The 23,748-nt window shown below is 42.4% G+C and overlaps 1 protein-coding gene across 5 annotated transcripts in view; it reads left to right on the top strand.

Moving 5' to 3' along the window:
- Positions 1 to 23,748, top strand: part of MAP3K13 (mitogen-activated protein kinase kinase kinase 13) — a 68,894-nt gene that overhangs the window by 13,975 nt on the left and 31,171 nt on the right. For 4 of the 5 annotated variants that reach the window (XM_021537182.2, XM_021537185.2, XM_021537183.3 and 1 more), the window contains one exon: positions 12,114 to 12,259. The gene's annotated coding sequence lies outside the window, so the exon portion shown is untranslated. Of the gene's footprint in view, positions 1 to 12,113; positions 12,260 to 20,457; positions 20,643 to 23,748 lie in introns of those variants that run through there. The other variant, XM_021537184.2, reaches the window with a different exon arrangement.

The raw sequence follows: 23,748 nt of genomic DNA, 5'->3' as shown, positions 1-23,748 counted from the left end.
GTCTAACAGAACTCCTGGTTACACTTTGCATTTCTGCTTCTCTGCTGTGTATTTTGTAGACAGCTGTGCTTGTACTGGCTGTCTTATCTCAAAGGTGATTACACTGGTATCTTTATTTGCCCTGTGCTGATACCAGCCCTCAGCCATCCCTCTCTATTTCCAGCCCCAGAATGGGCAGAGTGGAGGCTCCAGAATGAGCTGGTGCTTAATGCCTTGCTCATGGATGAGAGAGTGTTCACTGAGAAACTTTGTGTTCACCTTGTTATGAACACAACAAGGTGTTCATTCTCTCCAATGAAACTTTGTGTTCACCATCAAGTGTTCACCTTGATGGTGAACTCAAGCTGTGGTTGTTTCTCTCAGGTACAGACTCCAGGAAATGGAAACCAGTCCTGATTTTTTTCCTGATAGAAGAGTTTCCTGACAGGTTATGTGTCTCTAAATAAAGGCTTTTCTGGATGCACTTCTCTAGAAAGTCATAATACATTTATGTAGTGTGCTGTCTCCTGCAGTTAAAATGATTGGCAGTTTTTGGGAAGTGCCATCTGAAAAATGCAAGGGATTTGCTTTCTCACAGTACTGTACAGAAAAGTTCACTTTGCTATTTCCCCACCAGAAATGCCACAGCTCTCTAATGGAGTAAGGTGTAGGTCACTGCAGTTTGCATTTTGCTTTACTCTGAAAAGAGCTCATCCCTTCAGAGATGCACTTGGTGTTGTTCAAAAACTTCTGCTGCCATCAGCCAAACCAAGTTTGTCATTACATTGCTGTGAAAAATGGGGTTGTGCAGAAATGAATTTGCATTCCTTAAAGAAATTAATGCTGCCATAGTGTGGATATTGAGCATCAGGTGATACAAAGTAAAGGTCAGAATATGAGATAAGTGCACCTAAAAATTTCTCTCCTTTGGCTTGGGTAGCTGAATGTGATAGTTTAGATTAAAATAGGCCAAGGGAGCCATTGTGTAGGCAGCTTTTGAAAGCCAGGCCTTTCAGCTCCATGCCTAAACTAGTGGATGCAATTATACATTTCATTCATGTGTAATATTTACTGAAGTTTCTGTTCTTAAGTGTGATAAATGCTTTTGCATCTTGCTTAAAAGGATGGACAAAAAAATCCATCTTGCATAAGGAATAGCTCTGTTTTAAAGTTGGGTAGAAACTGAGCTTATTGTGAGCTCTTGGAATGAATGCTGTTAAATGGGCTTTTCTGAGTTTTCTTAACACTGAGAGATTTTTATATAAAAAGTTAATATATATATATAGAGAGAGAGAGAGAGAGAGAGAGCTGTCCAGTAAAAATGGGCAATTTGATTAAAGCAGGAATTTAAGGAAGCGTTAGAATGGTTGCCTGGGGCTTCAGTATGATTTTGCAGTGCTCTGGATGGTTAATACAGAATAGACTAACTGCTAGGACAGAGAAGCCCAGAATAATTTTCCTTGTCCCAGTTAAGTCAAGAACTATTAGAGCAGTGGAAATAAGGTTTCAACAAGAGGGGAAGAAGGGGTGAGGGACGTGTCAGCTCTCAGTCTGGGTGGCGAGAGGGGAGAGTATCAGAATTTGGAATGGAAGAAGGGTGAATAGCAGTTACCAGTGAAAATAGATTAATGTTGCATATAAGTGCATTAGGAAAGATTTTCATTCTTTCTGGTGCTTTTTTTTTAAAGAAAAAAAACAAACCCAAGCTACATGGATATTTGCAGTAAGACATGGAGGTCAAAGGAATATGGGATTTTCTTTGACCTGCATGTTTGTCAGGAAAGGCTTTTTCTATGCTTTTAAACCTGATGTTTGAGCCATTTTGAGTCATATCTCTCCAAACAAATCACACCAAACTGTGCTACACTGGCCATGCAGGAGTTTGACCCTCATACCATGGCTTTGCTTGCCTGGTGCTGGAAGCAGGGAGGGCACAGCAGCTCAGAAGCTCCAGTAAACCCCTTTCACTGTCTAGCTCATACTTAAATGTTTGGAGGAGTGGCATAAGGTACTTTTTAAATATACCTTTCCCACTTTTACCTAAGGTATGTTTCTCTCCTTTCATGTCTTGAGGTGTTGGATTGTGACACTGCAGTAGCAGTAACATTTCTGAGCAGCATATTGAAGGACCAGGACCTTGACAGGGATTGTGTGAGAGCAATCTTTACCCTTCTCTCTGCAGCACCCCATGGTGGTTCACTGGGAAGTACTGGGAAGCAGAATTTCTAGTCTCTTTTGGAAGTCCAAGATAACAGGACAACTGGGAGGAATGAGAAGGTATTGTGGTGTTAGCCAACAGCCCCATATGCAGCTGTGCAGGCTGTCTGCCCAGTAGCCACAGCCAGGAACCTTTCTATTTTTCTGGCTGATAGCCTTCTAGTCCAAGAGGACCATCAATAAGGGACCTGTGAAGAAATGGGCTGCTAGCTAAAGGAGAAGATGTACTGCTATGCTCTTCTTTGTAAGGAGCTAACTCAGCATTGTGCTTGGGGATTGATCTTCAGGACTAATTTCTGATAGTGCTTTATCTTTAATCTCCTCTCAGCAGTCTGGCTTCAGAACCCTCCATACCTCATTCCATTATTCCCTTGGCCAAGAGAGTGTTGAATGCAATACTCCTGAGCAGTTCATTTAATTGTTCTGTCCTGCCCTTTGCCTGTCTTTGTGGTGACCTCAAGAGGATGGACCAGTGTGTTTAGGCTTTCAGGAGATACTGCAAGGCCTAGAGAACAGACTTCTACCCATTCTGAACTCATGATGTGTCTGGAGCAAGAGAAACTGTTCTCACACTTGGGTAAAAATACAGTCTCTTCTGTCACTCTCCCTGGTTGATATTTTGCACCATCAGGATTAGTTTCTATGGTTTTCATGTTGAAATACACATCTTCCTGAGTAGCTGAGATTCATTATCTATGCAACACATTTGCTTTTAAACTACTGAGAGCAACGTGCCAGTGTCTGCAGTGCTTCCCTCCCGACAGAGCATGTGGGAAGAAAAAAGTTTGGTCAACCTGTTTGTTACAGAGGAGAGTAAAGGCAAACCCAGAGGGGAGGCAGAAAGGACCTTTAAGTGTTCTTTTCTTCTCTGCAAGCTCCTTTCATGTGCTAAAGGAAATTGTTCTTCTTGTCATTTCAGATGATTATATTCACAAAATCCGACCCTGAAATATCATCCCTGTATTAGATACTGACCATCTACAGTCAGAATCTTTTTTTGTCCCTTTATTTTGATTACTTTTGCTACCTCAGGCACTTGGCAGGAGCAAAAAGCCTCATCATTCTGATTGCTTCAGTTTCCCAAGATGTCTTTTGAGAGAAAATGTTTCCTGAGCTTTGTTGCAACCTCTTAAGTAGAATTTGGTCTTTCTGGGAATCATGTGAGATCAAGTGATTGCCTGGAGCAAGAGAAGGTACTGAAGCTGCAATAGCAAAGACCTTGATATCAAAGGCCACCTGCTATTGCTCTCCATCTCTTCAGCCTTAAGTTGCCAGGTTTTAAATTCATCCTGTCTTCCTACAGAATGGCTGGCAGGTACTCAGCAGGTGAACTGGGCTGTTTCTCAGTGAATAGTTCACATTTGTATTGCAGGCAGAAATTTCCTCCTGCATGAACTTTTGTCTAGTCTTCACAAGACGTACTGAGTAGTATTTTGGCCTTCTTCCTATGTGCTCCTTTTACTATTTTCTTGGTTTTCCTGGTGTCAGTCAACAAATCCATGTCAGCATGTAGCTTTGACCTTCAGGTTTGCAACCCAGCTTACACAGCCACCTGGTAGGAGTAGAGAATACTGTCCCACAGTAAAATTCTAATAGTTGTCTGTTTTTTCCCAAACCTTGGTTTATTGATCAGCCTGTGTAAAGAATTTCTTGAGAAAAACTTAAATGAACGCCTGAACTTTTTCTGGTTGAAGAAAATGGAGAAAGATCTCTTACAGTCTCTACTGATGTGGCTGAACTATACATACACACACAGAGAAGATTGATTAACCTGGGTCTTCTGCTCACAGTGTGTGTTTTCTTTACTGTGCTCAGTCAGAAAAGCATTTCTAGCAAGCTGAGGTTGTATTTATGGAATGAACTGTGTTAGTGTTATAATACTCATGGAAAAATCTCTGCTAGGACCACTGTTCACGTCCAAGTCTGCAGGCCTGTGATCTATCTCTGATGGTCTGGTCACATACCCTTGTGGCCTTTCCTCACCTTGGATCTACCACAAAAAGGGTGCAGCATCTTTTCAGTCATTTTGCTTATATGCAGCTTTTGCAGTTTAGTTTAGTATAGGTGTTCTAAAATGTTTTCATTTCAGTCTAAACACAGATGTAGTGGCCCCATCAATGCTGTGTAGGTTCATGGATTGCAGTATATGCACATGGAATTATTTTTTTCTTTGGTTTGTTTTGTCTGCTGTTTGGCACAAGAGAGACTCCCCTGGCCCCCCTGCTGCCAGCAATTAGAGACAGGTGCCAGTCCTCAGTGGGAATATGTATTTCCAGCCAATATTTACAGCTGGTTCTGTCCTGGAGGGATGGAGCTACTGCTGTCAGTGGAGGTGAGGAAAGTTTCCTTTTTGCTCTCCAGTGAGAAGCAAGATGTAAAATGCAGCTCTGATGAGGCTGGAAGAAGGTTTTGATGTTTTTTTTATGGCTTAAGCTATTTAATGTGTCTGTGCTTTCCTCTGAGGGAGAGGGTCCTGGTTGGGGAGTATCTGTGTCACCTCGGTCCTGGTAAGGAGAGAGCCTCCCTGGCATAAAGCATGACTGGCTGAGACTCCTGAGATGTTCTGTGAGTTTGTCCTAGAGCTGCTTCCTTGGAGTGTTGTCCCTTCTGCAGCCTTGGTACCATACCAGGATGAGGTCAGTGTTTGGTTAGAGACGGAGCTGCTTCCCTTTCTCAGTGCCATCTACCTTGTATATTCAGAGTGAGTTTCTCAGAAATAAAAATGACATGGTTGTGTCACAGGAGATTTCAGTTACAGTAGAATCATATCATAATGTGTCAGTGTAAGTGTTTAATGCTTTCTGTCATTTGAGTAGCAGCACACATCAGCATTTTCCTTGTCATCTGTATCTTTTTTGTGTTGGATTTGGCTTCTTTCTCCAGAGACCTGCAAAGGTCATTGTTTTGCAAGGAGAAATGCCGTGACATCAGCTTTTGGGAAGGTGAAAATCCAGAGCAGCCAGCAGTGACAACTGAGGTCCTGCTTTATCAGAGGTGATACCTTCCTGTGTCAGGTGTGTGTGGAAGAGTCCAGGGTGCTGTCCTGGCATTGCAAGGTTTTCCCCAGCAGCTAAATACAGAGAAAAAGAGACTTCTGATGTGTTGGTACCTGCAACGAGCAGTTGTGTCCTTGGAGGTTAATCAGAGCTGTGCTGTGGTTTCTGTTTCTTCCTAATTTTTTTTACAAACAGAAAACTAGTTGTTGGAGTTGTATCTCATGGTCACTTCCTCAAATACACTCCCAACTTTGAGGAGAGGGCAAAATATATGAATACCATTGTATAGAGTGTATGTGTTTTTAAATCTGTTCTTGCTTTTGAAAGAGAAAATCTGTACTCTTGGATGACCTTCACTTGTTGTGTGGAGGTTTTCCAGAGGCTGGACAGATTTCAGTAGCATTTGTCATGCACTATTCCCTATCTTACCAGTGTGTGCAGCTGGATGAGGCTCTCCTACTGGCCATGAGGAAGACTAAGCCAGAGGGTTTCCTGTTCTCATTCTGAGCTTGTCCAGGGAGTTCTTGGGCATAGCTGGCTGTGGGATAAATGACATAATTCCAATAAATCAGTTATGCTGCTGGGGTAAAATCTGGGTCTAATTGAACCTTCATGCTTGGTTTTAGTGAAGCTACATTTCTCTTTAGGATTTCAGACTGGGAGGAAGACTAGATATGCTGGTGGAGGTAGCAGAGGAGTTGCTTGAATTTCAGCAAGTGGATATAAACACAGGAAAAAGAGTGAAGTTTGAGATGAGAAAGATTTAAGTAGGGAAAGGAAATAGACTTCTCTCTGATGGTGAAGGGGAAAGAAACAGATAATGGTGACCAGGTGGCAATCTAAGGGAAGTAAAGAACAGGAAAGGGAAGAAGAGTGGAGCTGGAGATCTCACAGGGTCATGGAATGCATTAATTTCTTTTTCAGACTCTACTTGCATTTTAGGCAGGAAGAAACACTATTTAGCAACTTTTCTTCAGGATTTATCTAACCAATTTGAGCTTACTGTTTTGAATGGGATGGGAGTAACTCAAGGAAGTGGTGGGGAAAGAATGATCCTTACTGATAAATTTAATTTGCTAGGAAAGGAGCACAGGGAGAAACTCAGTCCTTGTAGGGATAGTTTTGCAAGAGGAACAGCTCCAGGTGGGTCCTTTTTCTGCTCCTAGCAGAAATGGATCTGGGGATCCATTTTCTTCTGTGTTTCTATGTGCATCTTCCTTCTGTAGTTCTCCAGTTTCACAGTGTTCTTAGCAGGCAGCATGGTGCCTTTTTATCAGTGATCTGCAGCCCTGGCTGCTTCCTCAGGTGTGGTGCAGTAGCTCTTGTTATCCCCTGCACTGTGTTGGGCTGGCAGAGCTGTGAAATTGAGAGTTGGGAACACTCCAGAGCTCCCTGTGTGCTGCTCACCCTGGTGCTTCTGCCCAGAGCAGAGAGAAGGAAAGGAACCGAGTGTAGGGCTGGCTTGTGCAGCTGTCTGTACTGTCAGGTATGAAAAACTCCCTGGTGCTTTTCTCCTATTTTATTTTTATACTTGCATTCTCACTGTGTGTCATCTAAAAATCAAAGCAGGAGTGTGCAGTTCAGCAACAGCAGCAAAACTGTGCTTACTACTTATCTGCTGCTTTGCTCAAATTAAACATTTATGGGGCCAGAGACTCCTCACTGCTCCATCGCAAATCTTTCAGCCTCCTACACCATGATGATTTTTCTCTTTGCATTTTGACACAGCTCCTCTAAGAATTACAGTGAAATCAAATTATTCTCCACTGGCCTCTCTCCCCATCTTTCCTTTGTGTCCCCAGTTTGCTTTTTTCCCTTGGCCATGACATATGGGGAGCAACTGTTGGTAGATTCAATGCTTTTGTTGAGCTTGAGTTGAGGTTTCCCTCCAGTCTGATGGGCAGAGATGTGCCCTGAGTTATTGGTACCTGTTTCTGTTCCCTGGTCTGTTCTGTGGTGTGATTGTGTAGGAGCTCCTCACTGCTGGAAGCAGGGAATAACCCAATGCTGCAGCACATTGCCTGTTGATGCTCCAAGCTGTGTTGGCTGACTTGGTCTCCATGGAGAGCAGTGGGATGCTTCCCAAAGCCTGCATCTCATCTGCCCCTGCTTTGTGGCTTGGAGTGAAACCTGGGCAATAGCTCTGTTCCCTGGGCATGCTGGAGTGCAGATAACTTTTACAAAAAGAGTGTTGTTCCTGAACTTTGCCAGAGACTTTTACAGAACCAGTGCTCAATTTTCCCTTCCAGAGCATGGTCTACTTCTTTGATTTAAGTTTGCTAGCTTAAAGCAATGCTGCATGGATGCTGAAAGCCCACGCTCCTAAAATAGATTGAGTAGAACGAGCACTTTAGTGCTGACTCCTCTTCAGCAAAGGAGAGGGAAGGTAACAATGAGCAGATGGCAGGTATTAGTCATATCACCTGATATATGAGACCTCAGAACCCATGGACACAAAGGTGCTGGGGGAACCTAGAGGGAAGGAATCCTCCCAGCAAACCAGGCTGGCTGTTGGAGTTGCACAGGCTACAGACAGAGGGACCTGAGAAAATGAGGGGACTTGCAGCCAGATGCTAACCTGAGGAAAGTATGTTCACAGAGGGCCCTGGCCAGAGCCTGGGCCTACATTTATCTGCCCAATTTTCCAAGCCATTTCCTCGTGTATTTGATAAGTCCTCAGAGCATCACTCTTTGGGGTTCCCATGCTTTGTTCCCTCTGCAGAAAGGGTAGAAATAACTGAATTCTCCCAATTTCAGGATCAGCTGAAATGACATTATCCTAGCTTCTACTCTAATAAATGCAGTACAGAAGCTGTTTGATCTTTTCCTGTAGTATCTAAATTGCCATGTGCACCTTGCTGTTGAGCTGGGCTGGTCCAGCATCCCCTCCCTTCTCCAGGTCTTTGGTATCCCCATATTGGCCCTGGCCCAGCTGGCAGTGGGCTCCTAGGAGAGCCTGGAGATGCTTCCTCCTGCTGATGTGCTGGGAGCACAGTGTGGAAATGAAATGTAGAATCTGTGCAGTCTCTTACACAGCAGTGGCTTCCAGCAAACTTGACACCATGGAGCAAGTAGGGCCCGGAGGTGCCTGTGGAGGCAGTGTGCTTGCTCTGGCTGCACTGTTTGTATAATCATTTACTTCTGACCCAGCTGTGGGCACAGTAGAGAGAAGGGAGGTCCAAATTTGGGCTCTTTTTACTCCCCTGTACAGAGATGGGGGTTGTCAGGAATCACAACTTTGATATGCTCTCCCTGAAGAATGGCTTTGTTTTTAGTTTTTTACCCCATTTGTTTTGGGTTTTTATAGTTCTAGATTTTCAACGGCAGAGGCTGAATGTGTAGTCTCCTCCTTTTTTTGTCTTTTGTTTCAACTTTTTGGCAATAATTCCTAAAGAGCTGCTCTGCTGGAGTTGCTCCCATCACTTTTCACACTTGTGTTCAGCTCTCTGCAGAAGCCAAGCACCTTGTGGGCCTCTGAATTACAAATCCCATTTTGGTGGCACCTTGCATCCTTGGCCTTCAGCTTCTGCCAAGCACCTAATGAATGTAGGAACAAGTTAAAACACTTCTGCTGTGATACATAAGGGGTTAAACTAAGCTCTGTTTATTAGTGTTGATGCTTTAAATTGTGCCAGAGCATTTGAAAATGCGGCAGTGGACAGGGCAGCAGGCAGTAAACACCGTTAAATGACAATACTGTTCAATATTTGCTGTTAATTGAGAGAGGCAGCAGCTGCTGGTATGCAGCTTCAGCCAGGATGAATTAGTAATGAGTCTGTAACTGGGTGCTTTTTTTTTCTGGTTTAAGGTTGCATCAGCCCTTTATAGTTCAGTAACATGATTGGGATAGAAATAAAAATCATAGCATGCCCTAAATTGAAGATTTCATTTTGTTTTTGTTTTCCAGTGAGTTGTCATGGAGCTTGATGTCAGTGATAAATTTGGCAGCAGTAATAAAACTGCCTCGTATTTAAGGACCAAACTTAAAGATTTTGGTTAGCTTTTCCATCCCGTGTGGCAGCCAGTGGGAATGCAGCAGGCAAAGCAAGCTCCTCCTTTGAAAGAAGGCACTATTGTTGGGTTCTCAGACGTTTTCAGTTCAAACAGAAGGTTTGGTTCAAGTTTCTTTGCTGGCACTGCTGCAGGACATGGAGTATGAGAGAGTTCTGTCTCTTGCTGCAGGAGGAGAGGGAGCACTAATTCAACATTTCCCTTGTCCTTTCCTTGCACTTTTGCCATGCATGTGTGTTGAGCTTAACCTTTGAAAACTTGCTGATAAGCTGTTATCAACTAGCAGTTAAAATAACAAACCTTTCCACCTTGCTGGGCTGGGACAGGGACTTCCCAAGGCTTTGGAGCCATGGTATGGAACAGGAACATCATTAATCCAGAGCAGCCAGGCTGGGGGCAAAGTTTTCTCTCTGAAGAAACCAGCCACAGCTGCTGCTTTCATGCTGTTTACATAACCTGCCCTGTAAGTATTTATTTTGCACAAAACGCTTTATTTTGAGCTGTAGATGTTGTTGTGAAAGGTCAAAACTCTGTTCTAGTGCTTTTTAGCAGAGCTGAAGTGGGGTACAGGAAATGAAATTCCAGCTCAGTGGAAAACAATGCCAACAGTCCTATTGATTTCAGCACAGCTTGGCTTTCACCACAAGTAGAAGAATTTTGAAGCAAATAATGTTGTGTTTGTTCACTTTGTTTAGCAAAAATCCATCTGCAGGGGTTTGCACTTGAATCCAAATACTCGGAATTCTGCTGGTATTTTGGTAGGATGAGAAATACTAGATTGAAAGAATTCTTTGGGTCCATGATGTTTATGTTAAGAAAGAGAAAGAAAATTCAATCAGTAGGTGTGTTTGTACCCCTGTTCCCAGTGGGAGTGATTTCTGTATTTGTTTGGCTTTCGGGTCTGTCCTGTTCACATTGGCAATTTTTACCCAATGAGTAAGTGCTTTTATGCATCTTTAAGAGCTTGAAGCTGCCACACACCATGCTGGCTTCTGGACTGGATTATAGAGGCATGAAATCTTTCAGGTTGGATGTGGGAAGCAAGTGCTAAAACCAATTGAAGGCTATAAAAGGTGGTGGTAAATGGAACTGCAGGAAGAACTGAACTTGTGTGGTGCTGAAAGTCCTCCAGCCCCACAAGTTCCTTCCCATTTAGGCACTGACCATTCCCACCTTGGCTGCCAGTTATAAATGGTGGTTTCAAACCTGTCCTTAAAACCTGTATTTTTTTTTCATGTGAAACATGGTAATTTATTCCAGTGGCATTTGGCCAACTTTGGGCATCTGGTGTCTCATGTTCTTTATGAACATCTCTCCAATTTTCTCTGCTGTCTCCTGTACATGTATATGATTTGTGTTTACAAGGATAAGGTATTCCAGTGCGTTTTTTCCTATTTTGTGTGGTTTTGATTCTTTCAATCTTAATATTGTTTCATCTGTAGTATTGCTTAGAGTATATGTTTCCTTAAGCAAGAAAATAAACCTTGTGTTTACATGTACCATTTCCTGTCTTAAAATAATGGGAAAAATTATAATTACTGCCTTTTGAGGCTTTTTAAATTGATTTAGTAGAACCATGTAATTTTCTTGTGAATAAAGGCAAATATGTACATTTTTAATACATAAATTATAAACTCTAAGGTTTGTCTAATAAAACTGTTGAGATACATGTGTGTTTACTTTAGATTTTCTTTTGAAATTGTTCTGTAATTAAAATAGTTAATGCAGGCCTGTTTTGAGGCCACAGAGGCTGCAAACTGGTACTTTCCTGTTCAAGAATATTGCTATATCATCATCCTCCTGTTGCCCAAATAGAGCCTCTGAATGTAGCCTGACCCAGACCTCACAAGCTTTTCCTTATTGGAAATGTGGAATTACCTGTCCTGTTTTGGTGGCAAACCAGCAAAGATAAGGAGAGATAGAAAGTGAAATTACAGTGGTGACAAAACTTAGTATTTTTCTCAAATACAATTGGCCCTTCAGCAAAAAATTAGGAATGTGCTGAACTTCCCAAACATTAGGAGTGGCCTTGAGAGCAGCTGAATTGTGGTGCAGAACATGATGCAGGTGGTGCCACATGGATTTTTTTGTCTCAAGTCTCTTAATTCTGTCAGGACACTGTGCTGCCCTCTTCCTCAGTGTTGTGGTGGCTTAGTTGTGTCTGAAGGATGCTGAAGGATATGAAGAAAACCATATGTGTGGGTAGAGAGAAACTCTTAAAACCAGGTTGTTTCATGTTTGCATTAAAGTTCTGTAATTTCAAGGTGTTGATTTATCGTTAATTTTATGTAGAGCTGGGCTAAGTCTTGCAGCCTGTTAAATTTGGGGGGGAGAGGGGAGTGGGGGTGGAAAAAGTTCAGTGGGCTCAGGACTGGGAGTCTCAGTAGTTGTTGTTTTTCTCCTTGCAGGATTCTGTAGTAACAGGAATAATGATATTTTGAGTTGTATGTACGTAGGAGGACTGAAGCAAGTTATGCTTTTCCTAAAATTTGCTTAAAATTAGGAAAACAAATAGCTTGGCGTTTGAGTATAAAATTAAGTGTAAAATATCATTAATAGATTACCTTGAAGTATGTTATTTTACAGGCTAATCCAATCCTGATGTAATTTTGTAATGTGGAAAGCTCTGAGCTCTTTTACTGGAGCCAGTTGCTTAATTTAGATTAAAATTGTACCATAAAAGGATTATAGAGTGTGTGCCTGTACTAAGAAAGGATGTACTAAATATGTTGAGGTATTTTTCTACTCCCAGCTCTTTTTTGAAAGTGCATACTTAATTTTGGATGTTCTCTGCTGCCTTCAAATGTGCCACGTAACATCACGATGTGCTGAGGGGATGTGTTGGGTTGATCTTGGGAGCATTTTTTCAATACACTTCAGCAGGATTCTGAGCTTCCTTGTTATTTCTAGAGAGAAGAATTCAGTGCTGGACTGGCCTAAACACTACCCATGGTGCAGCTTCTGAGGACAGCTTGATTTCTGTGACTTGAAGAGGAGGCACATGTGCAGTGAGCCAAGAGGACATGGGCTTCCAGTGCATCTGGAACAATGATCAGGTACCAGCAGTTGTTGATATTCAAACTGTAGTAACTAGTCAGAAGCTCAAAAAGATACAAATGTGCTCACTCCTGCGGTGGTCCTTAAATTCTAAATATGCTTCCCTTTCTAAGGTAGGGATGAGCTGAGTTCACCTTCTTGTTTTATGTTGTATCCAAAGCCATTTCCCTGCTGAACCTGCAGAGACCTGATGGGCTCCCATGGAAATAACAGCAAGGGATAAGTGCCAAAGGGGTGGGTGCATAGTTGGAGGTGAAGTTAGTGTTTACATTTTTCCAGTATAACTTGGAGTCTGAAAGCATTTGAATCTATTAATTCAGATGTATTGATTTTGTGAGGGGATAGCTTTAGCATATTATTTCCATTGTTATCAGTACTTCTGCATGGTATTTCCCTGGTGAATGGCTGGAGAATGCAGATTCTCAGAGGAATCCAGGCTGTTGTAGCTGGAGTAGAGACACCAGCAGAGTTCCAAAAATGCAGAAATTGACAGTTTGTTTCCGATATTGCTGTTCCTACGAATATATCATCTCTTGATTCTATGTCATATATGAAAATTTTTAGTTTAACTACATCTATTTAATGTATTAAAAATTAAGTGGTAAAACTTGTTTGTTAGCAAACCACATATATCTGTCTGTATGAACAACTGAAAAGGAGATAATTCTATAAAAACTCTGTAAGCTTTGGGGAATTCAGTTTAGAAGAATATGTAAAAAATAGTTGCTTGTTTCTTTGTGGGTGCTGCTTGAAAAATAATTTTTTTTTTGTCTATAAAATTGTCTTCAGTTAGTGGCTGGGTATCTGTGTAATGCAAGAAAAAGTAGATATTTCACTCAAGGAGACTGAAAATGGGTTTGTTCTACACATCTTCTCTACGTTTGTGTGATCTTTGTTGTACAGAGATGCTTCATGCAGAGAAAGCTACAGATACATAATTTTAGGATGTGCCTGAGCCACCTCTGAGTGGGATTGCAGGAAGATGTGAGATGGAGCTACATTTTGGGATTTGTTTCTTAATATAAAAGCTGTCAATTTTTACCCATTCTGTGAGGAGTGGTGGGTGCTGTAGAGGGAGAGCATCCATATATTTAGATTCTGGCTGTCTCTTGTTACGAGCTATAATTAAGGTGAAGTATTCTGCTGAAGAATTGAATTCTCCCTTGATTTGAACCTGGTTCCATCTCTATGAAAGCAATTAGTTGCTTGAACCACCCTGTCCTTGCTTCATCAGTGACAATTCATCAGTTGCTTCATTGACATTGTTCTTCTAATTTATCTGATTCTTTGTGGTTGATAGGCAAGGCACTTGATATGGGAGTGCTCTGTATGATAGTGGTGACTAGAGGAGGCTTGAGGATGCAAGGTCTGGCCCTAAGGGAGACTGTGACATTTATAGAGGACTGGAGGTTATAAAACACTCTGCAAAGCCCTGGAAGGTGCCAGGGTTAATGCTTCAGCTGATGTGCTTTTGAACATGGCTCTCAGTCAGCTTCTCTTAGCCATGACTTGAATTTACAGATGTGGTGCTGGTTTTTTCCTTGGATGGGCAAATACTGTGCAATACAAAGCTGGTGGTTTGAACTGGAGTATAAGGATGCTGGTGAAGTATGATGTGCCCCTTGGGTGAAGTCTGTTTAACTTTTGGCTGTCCCTTAAGATCAGTTCTGTGATTTAATTCAGAAAACATTTGGGGTGCTGTGCAGTGACCCCTTTGGGGTGCTTTCCCCCTCATGCTGCAGTGTCTAACATGGTGCTTGAAAACAAGGACCAAACCCCACTGCTGACAAATTCAGTGTTCTAAACTCCAATATTCTGCTATTTAAAGTGCTGTCACAACTCATGAACTGAGTAATTCTGCATAGTGATACCTCACTCAGATCAAGAGGACTCTTCTGGGGTCTGCAGTGAGCACTGGGGAGCAGAAGTCTCTTGGGAGGGAGGAAAAAAAAAAAGCAATGAGCTCTGAAGCAAATTCTACTGGAAGCTTCATGAGTGACATGGGTCTGGGAGAAGATGCTGAGCAGGTTTTGTTTGCCTTGGGAATATTTACATAGAGCTGATCCACTCTTCTTGAAGGAACTTTATCACAGTACTACAGAGAAAACTGTTGGTACTAAATATAGAGCCTTACTCTGGCAGTCTCATGACTTGAGTTCTGCTATCTTAAGGGGCTTTCAGCAGTTTTTATAGGTTTTTTGGTAGAAAATCTGAATATTACTCCTCAAAAGGGTTGTGTAATAGTAGCGAGGACAGAAAGATTTAATTTGGTGAGACCTTGCACTGCAAAAGGTCAGTGGAATTTTTCAGCTTCTGCTGTTGCTGCAATGCATTCAGTTCTTTGATATCCTCACAGGAGATCCCAGAAGGTTCCAATAGTTCATCTTGATCTTTTGCATCAAAGCAATATCACTATTGCTGGACAACTTTTGTCAAATGATTTTTGTTTCCTTCCTAATTGAGGAAACAACGTAAGTTCCTTAGGCTGGTGCTTCACTGTTTACCATTTAGAAAACTTCTCACAGCCTAAACATTTTTTTCTTCTTGCACTTTGAGTCCATTGCTTTTCCTGGTCACTGCAGACATGGAGCAGGATTTCCCTCTTTCTTTGAAGAAACCATTTGTGTATTTAATAGAAATAGATCATGTTTCATTCTTAGCTTCTCATTTCACTCTGTCCAGACTGAGCCACCTCACTGAGTTACCTCCCCCATCCCTCAGAGCTAACCTGGTGGCCTATCTGCCTTTTCTTGTTGTTCTGGGGTGGATTCTCACATTCCCAGCAAGCTTTTCCCAAATGTGGTCTTTCCTAAAGGCTTCATCAAAACTGAGAGGATTGGGAATTTGTATTCCTGTCAATGGATAGAAGTTGCCTTGTTTGTGACAACTGGATATTTATAATTCGTGCTCAGTCTCTGATCCTCTCCATCCCCAATCTTTATCTACAGTGCAGCTGCTCAGCAGTTGTTTCTATATTTATGCAGGTGATTTTTTTTCTCTGAACAACACTTGACCTTGGGGAATTGGACTGCATTTTTTAATCACTTCTTCCGTTTCATTAATTCCTCCCTGCAATAGCTTTCCATTTATGCATGTATTTTTGTGGCAATAACATAAATTATGGGACTTTTCTTCCCACATGGCACTAATACTGAGGCTTCATTGTCAGCTCTCATTGCTTTTAGCAGGTTCCTCACCTGGCAGAGGAAAAGTGACAGTGGCTCAGCTGGCTTTACAAGTGCCTCTTATAACTGCTATTGATGAATACTTATTTTTAAAATTATTTTCTTCAGTATTTCTCACTGCTGGGAATCCTATTAGAGTTAATTATTGTTATGGAAGTCTTGATTTCAGCCTGTTCTCTGGGAGGAATATTTTGTGCCTGTCTCCCTGAACAAATAGATCTGGTTTTCTCTCATGGCCTCTGCTCAGCTGGCCACTATCACTGCTAATCTCGGGAGGCTGTTGTTCACTTGCTGCATTAGCTGCCCTTTCAGCAGCTATAATGTCTCTTATGTAGCACCATTTTACACCCTGATGGAATTCCAGAGGTTCTCTTTATGTCCCAGGAGCTGGGCTGCCATCCTTCAGAAGAAGGTAGTCTGAAAATGTAGTTTTTTGAACTTTCCCAGCCTCATCAGTGCATGTTCTTAACATTACAGTGTTATGTCTCCTAAAACTACAGACTGGAACTGCAAAGCAGGGCTCACCTGGAAAGAGGAGGGGAAGCCACTCAGAAACTCCTTACAAAAGGAATCCTTACTAACCCCATGCCTAAACAAATAGTGCTTTTTGGCTTGTCCTTGTCTTTTACTGCCTTTAGTGTCTTTATTTTACTTTACTCTTAGATTTTGGAGTATTGCTGAAGGCAATACAAGGTTAAAGGAAGTCCTTGTAATTGTTATGTGCTCCTACCCACCATGAGCACACTCAAAAACACACCAGGCAACAGCCTGGAAGGTGGCTTTGTGTAGGTAACCTCACTCTTGGGTAGCAGCAGTTGTAGTACTTGGATCTGGGGACTGTGCAGACTGTATAAATGTCTCTGAATTTTCTTGAGTAGCTTTTAGGGATACACTTATGAGGAGGGGAGCTTTCCCTTGGGGTATTGCAGATCTGTGAGTCTGTCTCTGTTTCCAGCTCTCTGCTTTTGTGTTTGAGCAGACCCAAAGATCTCTTGGTGGCTCACTATTCAGAAAGCAGAGGCAGATCTCAAGTTTCTGATCTGAGAGGCTCTGAGCCATGTTCTGGGCACAGCTCTTTTGCCTGTGGAGGAGCAATTGGCCACTAAAACATATCCCCAACTTTGTTTTACCACTTAATTTGTGTGAGACTCCTCCCCCAGGTATGGGCTCTGAGCTGTGGTGACTCAGGAACGGGGTGTGAAGTCACCAGGCCACTGTCCTGTTAGAAACAGACTCCCTTTCCAAACAGAGCTCCTGACTGGAATTGCTGCTCACCTTTCTCTGGACTTTGCACGTGTCCCATTTTGGAGTTTTTTCTCTTTTCCTCTGGTCACGCTTCTTCTCAGGTCTCAAAGCTGGTCTTGTCAAATTACAGTTTTGTTCACCTGCCTCTGCAGGGAGGACTTATCCAAGTCCTAGGTCTGGGCACATTCTGGATAAAATCCTATATGATAAATATATAAATTTCATTTCTGGTCTCAGTAAAGTGCCATTGATAAAATTGATTTTAAAATTGTGTTGCATTTTTTTTATTGAGTGTGTAAGAGAGATAAAAAATCACAAAAAAAAAAAAAAGGAAAAAAAAAATTGGCCTATACTACTATTACATGTTCAATTTTTAATTTTTTTTTCACAATATTCCAGTCTCATGTAACTGATATTTCTGGAATATGTGGGACATCAGATAGGTTCTAGCCATAAATTTCTGTAAATAGCAAGTTTGGAAGGATGTGAAATTGAAGAGAAAGGTGAATTGCACCAGGTTAGGTCTGGACTTAATGACAGCACGAATAAGAATCTGATCCTGTGATTCTGATTCCTTCCTGGACATTCACAGGAGGGATGTGTGTCTAGGGCTGGGAAGAGTGAATTCAAGGTTTCACAGGTGTTTAGAACTTGACAATGAAATGCCACCTTACCTATGCAAATATTTACCCAAACGTTTGCCTGGTAGAGAATCATTTGCTGTCTTGTTTCACTTATTTATTCATCCAGGTAGGAAGTTTTCACAGAGCAGTCCCTCTTGTACCTCCAAGTGTGCGCTGAGTAGGTTTATTAACAGCCTTAGTGCTGCATAATTACGAAATTAACCTTTGAGTCACTCCTATCTCTTTTCTAATTTTCTACTGTTGTCAGTGGAATATGCCACGGGAAGCATTAAAGGGTTTGTTTTGGGTTTGTGCTTCCCTGTGTGGCTGTTTTGGGCCACTGGCAGAGGCAGGATCCTGGGATAACTCAGCCGTTGGTCCAGGGCAACAGAACCATCCTTCCTTGTCAAAGGTTGGCTTAGGATTTCTTCCCAAGTTGCCAGGATTTCTTCCCAAGTTGCCAAGGCCTACAAATAACAACGTATGCTATTTTTGAATATTGGCATAATATTGATATTCTCAGTCTTCTGCAATTTTAGTTGTTCACCAGTTTATTAAAATGGAAGGTCACAGGATTGGAGAACTTGTTAAATGATTATTTTAGGACTGGGCTCAAATCAATAGGGTGTGCCAACTGTAAATGTTATGCCTAGCAGATGCTGTATAACATTCCTATTAGTTATTAATTAGCTTGGAAATACTTAATTATCTAGTATTTTCCAAATATGGTGAACTAGTTAGTTTTAAAAAATACTTTTAGCTTTCTTTTTGCACCCATTGCCATCAGTTAGGCCAGTTATTTCTCCTACTGCTCTAGTTACTTGGTTGTCCATAATTCCTTTCAGAAATCCTGCTGCTCTTCAGCTTTTCACTAGCACTCTTGTGGTCCCCTAAGAACTTTAGATTTTTAGTATCTTATACCCTTGTTGTATGTAGTACATTTTTTCCTCTGTTTTCACATTAATACTGAGCGAAATTATATTTGGCATCTGATACTTGAGTTCCCTGCTTTTACCAGTAGTTTTGTCTGAGTGAGCGGGAGGAGAATAATTTATCTTTCTTAATATTGATCACCTTAGTTACTGATAAAAGGAGCTGTGTAATGTGTATTATGAAAATACTTATCTGGTGGGAACACAACATAATTGTGTAGCAGCCATCAATTTTAGGACAATGTGGGTTGGTTTTTTGTTTCACAGTGATTTAAGATGTTACTTTGTATTAAATTCAGGACCTTTGTGTTTAAAAATTTTAACCTGAGGCATTGAGGCATAGATGAAATCAAGTGTTGGGATACTGAACCAAAATACCATGGACAAAAAATCTGAAATTCTATGCACAAGCTCTTTTCTTCACCTAGAGTCCTCCTGGGATTTTGTTCCCACTTTTTTTCTCTGATGGGTATATTTTTTTTATAAATGTCACTGCAATTAACCCTTAGAAACCTCTGAAAATTATTTTAATCTTATTTTTATTCTGACTTATTCTGTAGCAATATTTTTCCTTTTCTTCTGTTTCTTGCAAGTGCTACTGTACTCCCCTTTCTAGTTCCTGAATTGATCCCTTTAGGGTAAGACAGTAAATTAACATCTTTGTCCGTTTTGAAAATGCCAGGGAAATCTGGAAGCTGTCTCCATCTCTTGGTGGTGTAAAGCCGAGTGCTGGGCTCTGGAGGGCAAGGCAGGGAGTCAAAGCAGGTGCAACTGGGATTTGAAATGGCACAAAGTGATCCCTTTGGAGAAGAGATATCTCTCTCTGTCCCTCCACTCCTGCATCCCCTTGGGTACAGTGCTCAGGCTGCAGCAGTGGTGTTGTCTGGGCAGAAATCTTTGCTTTGGTGACTTTTAGCTCTTAAAGAAGAGATATTTCTAAAGCAAAATTAAATTTGTGGTTTATTTGATCTTGAAAGTAGGCAATAAGAAATTTGCATTCCTTTTTATTTTCCCTAGCCAGATTTATAAGTCTCAATTCAGAAACCACAGTCCAAAATCCATGCCCTCCTCCTCCCTCTGCAGAAGCTTGTATCAGTGGTGCTGCTCACATGAGATCAAGTGGGCACAAAATCCTTGTTTTTTCAGCCCTGATCTGTTTTGTTGTTACATCCAGTCCTGGTTTATTTTGGGATGTTACCTGCCTTCCATAAGGAAAGGTAGGATTGTCTCAGACATTCTTTTCAGACATGCCCCACCAGGCTAAGTTTTGGGACACCCTGTTTTGACATAATTGCTTCCTACTGGCTAGGAAAAGGTGTGGTGAAAATATGGAAATTCTGTCTCTTAATAATTTTGAGGCTGCAAATTGTTCAAAAGGAGTTTGAGGCCAAATTGATGAATTCTGGTCAACCCTGAGATGGTGTAATTGCAGAGCTCGCAGCTCAGGTTATCCTTCAAACTTTGACCTTCGTTTCTGGTCATGCTCATCCCTCCATTCCTTCCGTGATGTTTCAAAGATTAAAAAAAGGCAGAAGATAAAAAGAAGGCAGAATTTGTGCTCCTTCCCTGTCCATATCCAGGTGAAGCACAGCTGCTCTTGCAGGTGGTCACCAGGAAGATTTGGGTGTCTTTGCCTCTGGTCTGCACAGGGAAGTGTATTCCATTGGTTTGGGATTGGCACTGGAGTGGGAATGGGAATGGGTGATGTGCCCAGCATAGCCCCGAGTGTGAAACTCTGCCTGCTCTGATCTTTGTTCCCGGACCTTACTGGGGCTGTGAGCTTGTCCGCCCGCTGCCGGGAATGCTTGACTGGGGCTGAACGTGGGATTTTGTTAATACTCCTATTTTTATTTTACTGGTGCTTTTTTATCGCTGATCAAACCCAAGCCTCCTATTGTTCTCCCCGCTTCTTCCTCCCGGTACACGTTCATATTTAGTTATTTTAATCATAATACGCAGCGTTTGTAATCCCGCAAGAAGCCGGGGCGGCGGTGAGCTCCTTTGCCGATGGCCGAGCGCACTCGGTTCCCGTGGCAGATGGTTGCTATTCGATCCGCCGCGCTCCCGGGAGCGGCGGTGCCCGGCCCGGCGCCGTTGCTCGGGGGGCTCGGGGTGCCGGGGCGGGCGGGGACTGGCGGCCGCGCTGCCGGTGCGCAGCCCCGCCGGGCTCCATCCATCCAGCCCGCTTTCCATCCATTCATGAATCCGTGACGTCAGCACGCTCGGTGCTTCTTTGCAGCAGGCTGCAGGATTGTGTGGGTGGAATTTCCTTTTATTTTGCAACACTTCCTTTTTTTCTCTTTTTTTTTATTCCCCCCCCCCCTTTTTTTTTTTTTTTTTGCCTTCCATCTTTTTAAAACAAGAAAATGGAGCATCACATAGGAAATCTTCATCCTTGTGAGTATTTGGGAGGAAGTGTGTTTCTGTGAGGGGTGTGTGTTTGTGTGTGTGGTGTTTCATGGTCAGCATTCCCCTCTCGCCATTTATTTCGGAAGGACAGATGGATGTTGCATTTGTGATGGGAAAGGGCTGAAAAAATGATGCTGAGAAAGGGAAAAGGAAACATGAGACCTTAATTTATCCATCACTGCATATGAATCTGAGAGCTGGCCTGGCCTTTGCCGGTCGGTGTGCTGGACATTTTTCACTTGCAATTTTGCACGTTATCTTCTTGTGCCCCCCTTTTAAAGGGGAAGGGAATGGCAATGGAGAATGGATATAAATGGAATATACAGGCAATTACTTAAGAATTATTAGACAGTGTAAAGAGGCAGAATTGTAATTTTTGCTTTTTGGGGAATTGTAAATTTTTTTTTCCTTGTGGGCTAATCACACAATTTCTCTTGCCTGTTACTGTGTTAAATAATTTTATTTCTGAGATGAAGGAGGTGTGTTTTTCTTTCAATTGGCCGGGTAGGAATTTGCTCCTGTATTATTGAAAATAGCAGTTTGAGCTGTCTCTGATGTGCTGAACACAATTCTCACCCCTCATTTTCCTAATAAACGAGGGAACTGGGAGTACCTTTGCAGTTAACGATACTGTTCACTGGGGCAAGATTTGTCATATTCCTGCTCACCTGAATGGGCATGATGTCATGTTTTCTCCCAATGAAAAGAAGTGCTCCTCTTTATTTTTGTTTTGGGGGGTGGTTTAGGTGCTGCAGTAGCTTAATCATATCAAACCACATGTCTCCCTTAAGTAAATGAAAAATGGGATATTTTAAATAGATCTGGAGATAGATGACATCAGGCCCATGTGTTTGGATATACTGATTTTAGCAGTAGGCAATCTGTTCAGTAGAAGAAGATGAAGGAACGTATTTGGATCAATAATTTTGAGGGAGAAAATATGAAAATGTTTGAAAGGAGAGAGATGCAGTCAGTCTGGCTGGGATATGTGGGCAATTTCCACAGTACCTGCTGTGTGGGTAGCCACAGACACCTTGGGATACCCTAGAATGAGGAGGGTAGAGTTGTCATGGGTTTAAAAGTTTTTGTCACTGTCCTTTTTGTTGTGCTCCTGAATGAATGTATACGGGTTTTGTTTCTAGAGAGAGGCAGCCCTTTGAACCCTCTGTCTGTGACAGTTTCCACTGAGAAACACAAATAAATCCAGATTTTTAGGTAGTGGGGGTTTGTTTGTTTGTTTTGCTGTAACACCAGTTTTGTTTCCTGTCTTTGGGAGCTCCAGTCTGAGTCTTTGATCTGGAACAGTCCTGTCATTCAGATTTGTCTTTGTCCCCTGCTGCCCGATAGTTAAATTTATAGCTGGCATTCATTTTGACCCTTGTGCCTGGAATTAACAAGTAACTTCTAGCACAGAATAAATGGTAGGGACTCCCACTGTTCCCCAGCTATAGGTACCCTTGGATTAATAATGTTTGGAAGATTTTTGGTTGCATTTTTAACCTCCCTTTTTCATCTCCTATTGTAAAGACTAGGTAAGTTGCTTATCTCCAGTGGATCAGAAAATTGAGTAATGGTTTATTTGCAAATCTATCCCTAGGTAAGACCTTTCACAATTAGGAGTTATTTAAACATGGGTCTGCTCTAAACAGTGGCAGGATAAGAAAAGTTTTAAGTATTTCTTGTTGTCTCAGGACTTCTTTTATAGCAAATGTGAGATGGTGGCTGATTAGGCTTGAGTTGTTCCTGCCTGGTACCTGTTCCAGGCTGTCTGTAATTGAGATGTGGGGAATGGATCTTTGAGAGTAGGGCTTCTCAAAATGACAGTTATAAAATAAAACTTTTTTTAAAATACAAAAATAAAAGAAATCTGGCATGGCTTGTGTGAACAGATTTTAAATCATTGCTGGCTGCCCTTCAGCTCTGGTGCTTGGTGTGAGGGCAGGCAGGGAAAGGTGCATTGAGCCTTTTAGCCAAGCTCTGACCTGAGATTTCAGTGGAGAAGCAGCAGCAGGTTCACTGCTTGTACAAGTTCCAGTGAGTTCTCAACCTTAACTGAATCCAAATGAGTCAACTGAGGCAAATGTTACCTCCAAAGCTCTCAGGAGTTTGGCGTTTCACCAAGCTCTGTACAGCTTATGGGACTTTGTTTTTTATCCCTCCTTGGCAAAAACACATCCCGTGCAGAGGCTTTTGTAGGCTCATGTTTTGTGTCATTGCAGCAAATCAGTCTCATCTCCTGGGTAGTGGGGGTTAAATATTTCACCCAAAACACAGACTACTTAGGACTAAATACCAAGTTGGCAGCTGTGGCTGGGCTGGGAGCAGCAGCTCTGTGTGTAGTTACTCCCACCCCTGTAAATACTCAGTGTGTGCTTTGACCTTTGTGCTCTCTCCCTGCTACAGCTTCAACTGAGAAGTTGGTGGTTGGAGGGTGTTCAAAGGCTTTGGCAACAGTTGGGTGTAGGCCAGGAGGAAGAGCAGATTTGTGTGTGATTTATAACCCTCTGGTGAAGTAGTAATTGTTGGTGCAGTTCCCTCTGGAACTGTTGTCACATAGCACTGAGGTGCTGTGAGGGAAGGAAGGAGAAAATCCTGGCAGGGATGAGAGGATGGATCTTTCCAGCATGATGGACTGGAGGAATGGAGGTCTCTCTGCAGACATTCTATTCATTCCAGGAATGCTTGTCCTGTCCCCCATCTCTGTTACCTTCTGGAGGACACCAAAATCAGTAATGTGGCTGTACAGGTGTGACTCTCCTGCTAAAACATGGCAAGTCCAACCTCACCATCCTTCTGGGCCTGAGGAGATCCTCAGGTGTTGAGCCATCAGCTGCAGCCCAAGAGTGGTCCAGTTAGGGTGTGCTGAGTGCTGGCCTCTGCAGGGTTGGGTGGCATGAGCTGTGCCAAGCTGTGGAGACCCTGGGGGCATCCCTTGGGTTGGGGAAACACAAGAAGCTTCCCTCAAAAAGCTGTTAACACCCAGTGGTTCCTTCCCCTGTTTCTATGACTGTTCAGAGACCCTGGGCACACAGACATGGAGGGTCCAACTTTGTCTCTCCCGAGGGGCCGGGTGTGACCCTGCTCTTGGGGCAGT

Source organism: Lonchura striata, chromosome 10, assembly GCF_046129695.1.
Source record: "Lonchura striata isolate bLonStr1 chromosome 10, bLonStr1.mat, whole genome shotgun sequence".
NCBI classification, from domain to species: Eukaryota; Metazoa; Chordata; class Aves; order Passeriformes; family Estrildidae; genus Lonchura; species Lonchura striata.
This window is presented reverse-complemented; position numbering and strand designations above follow the sequence as displayed.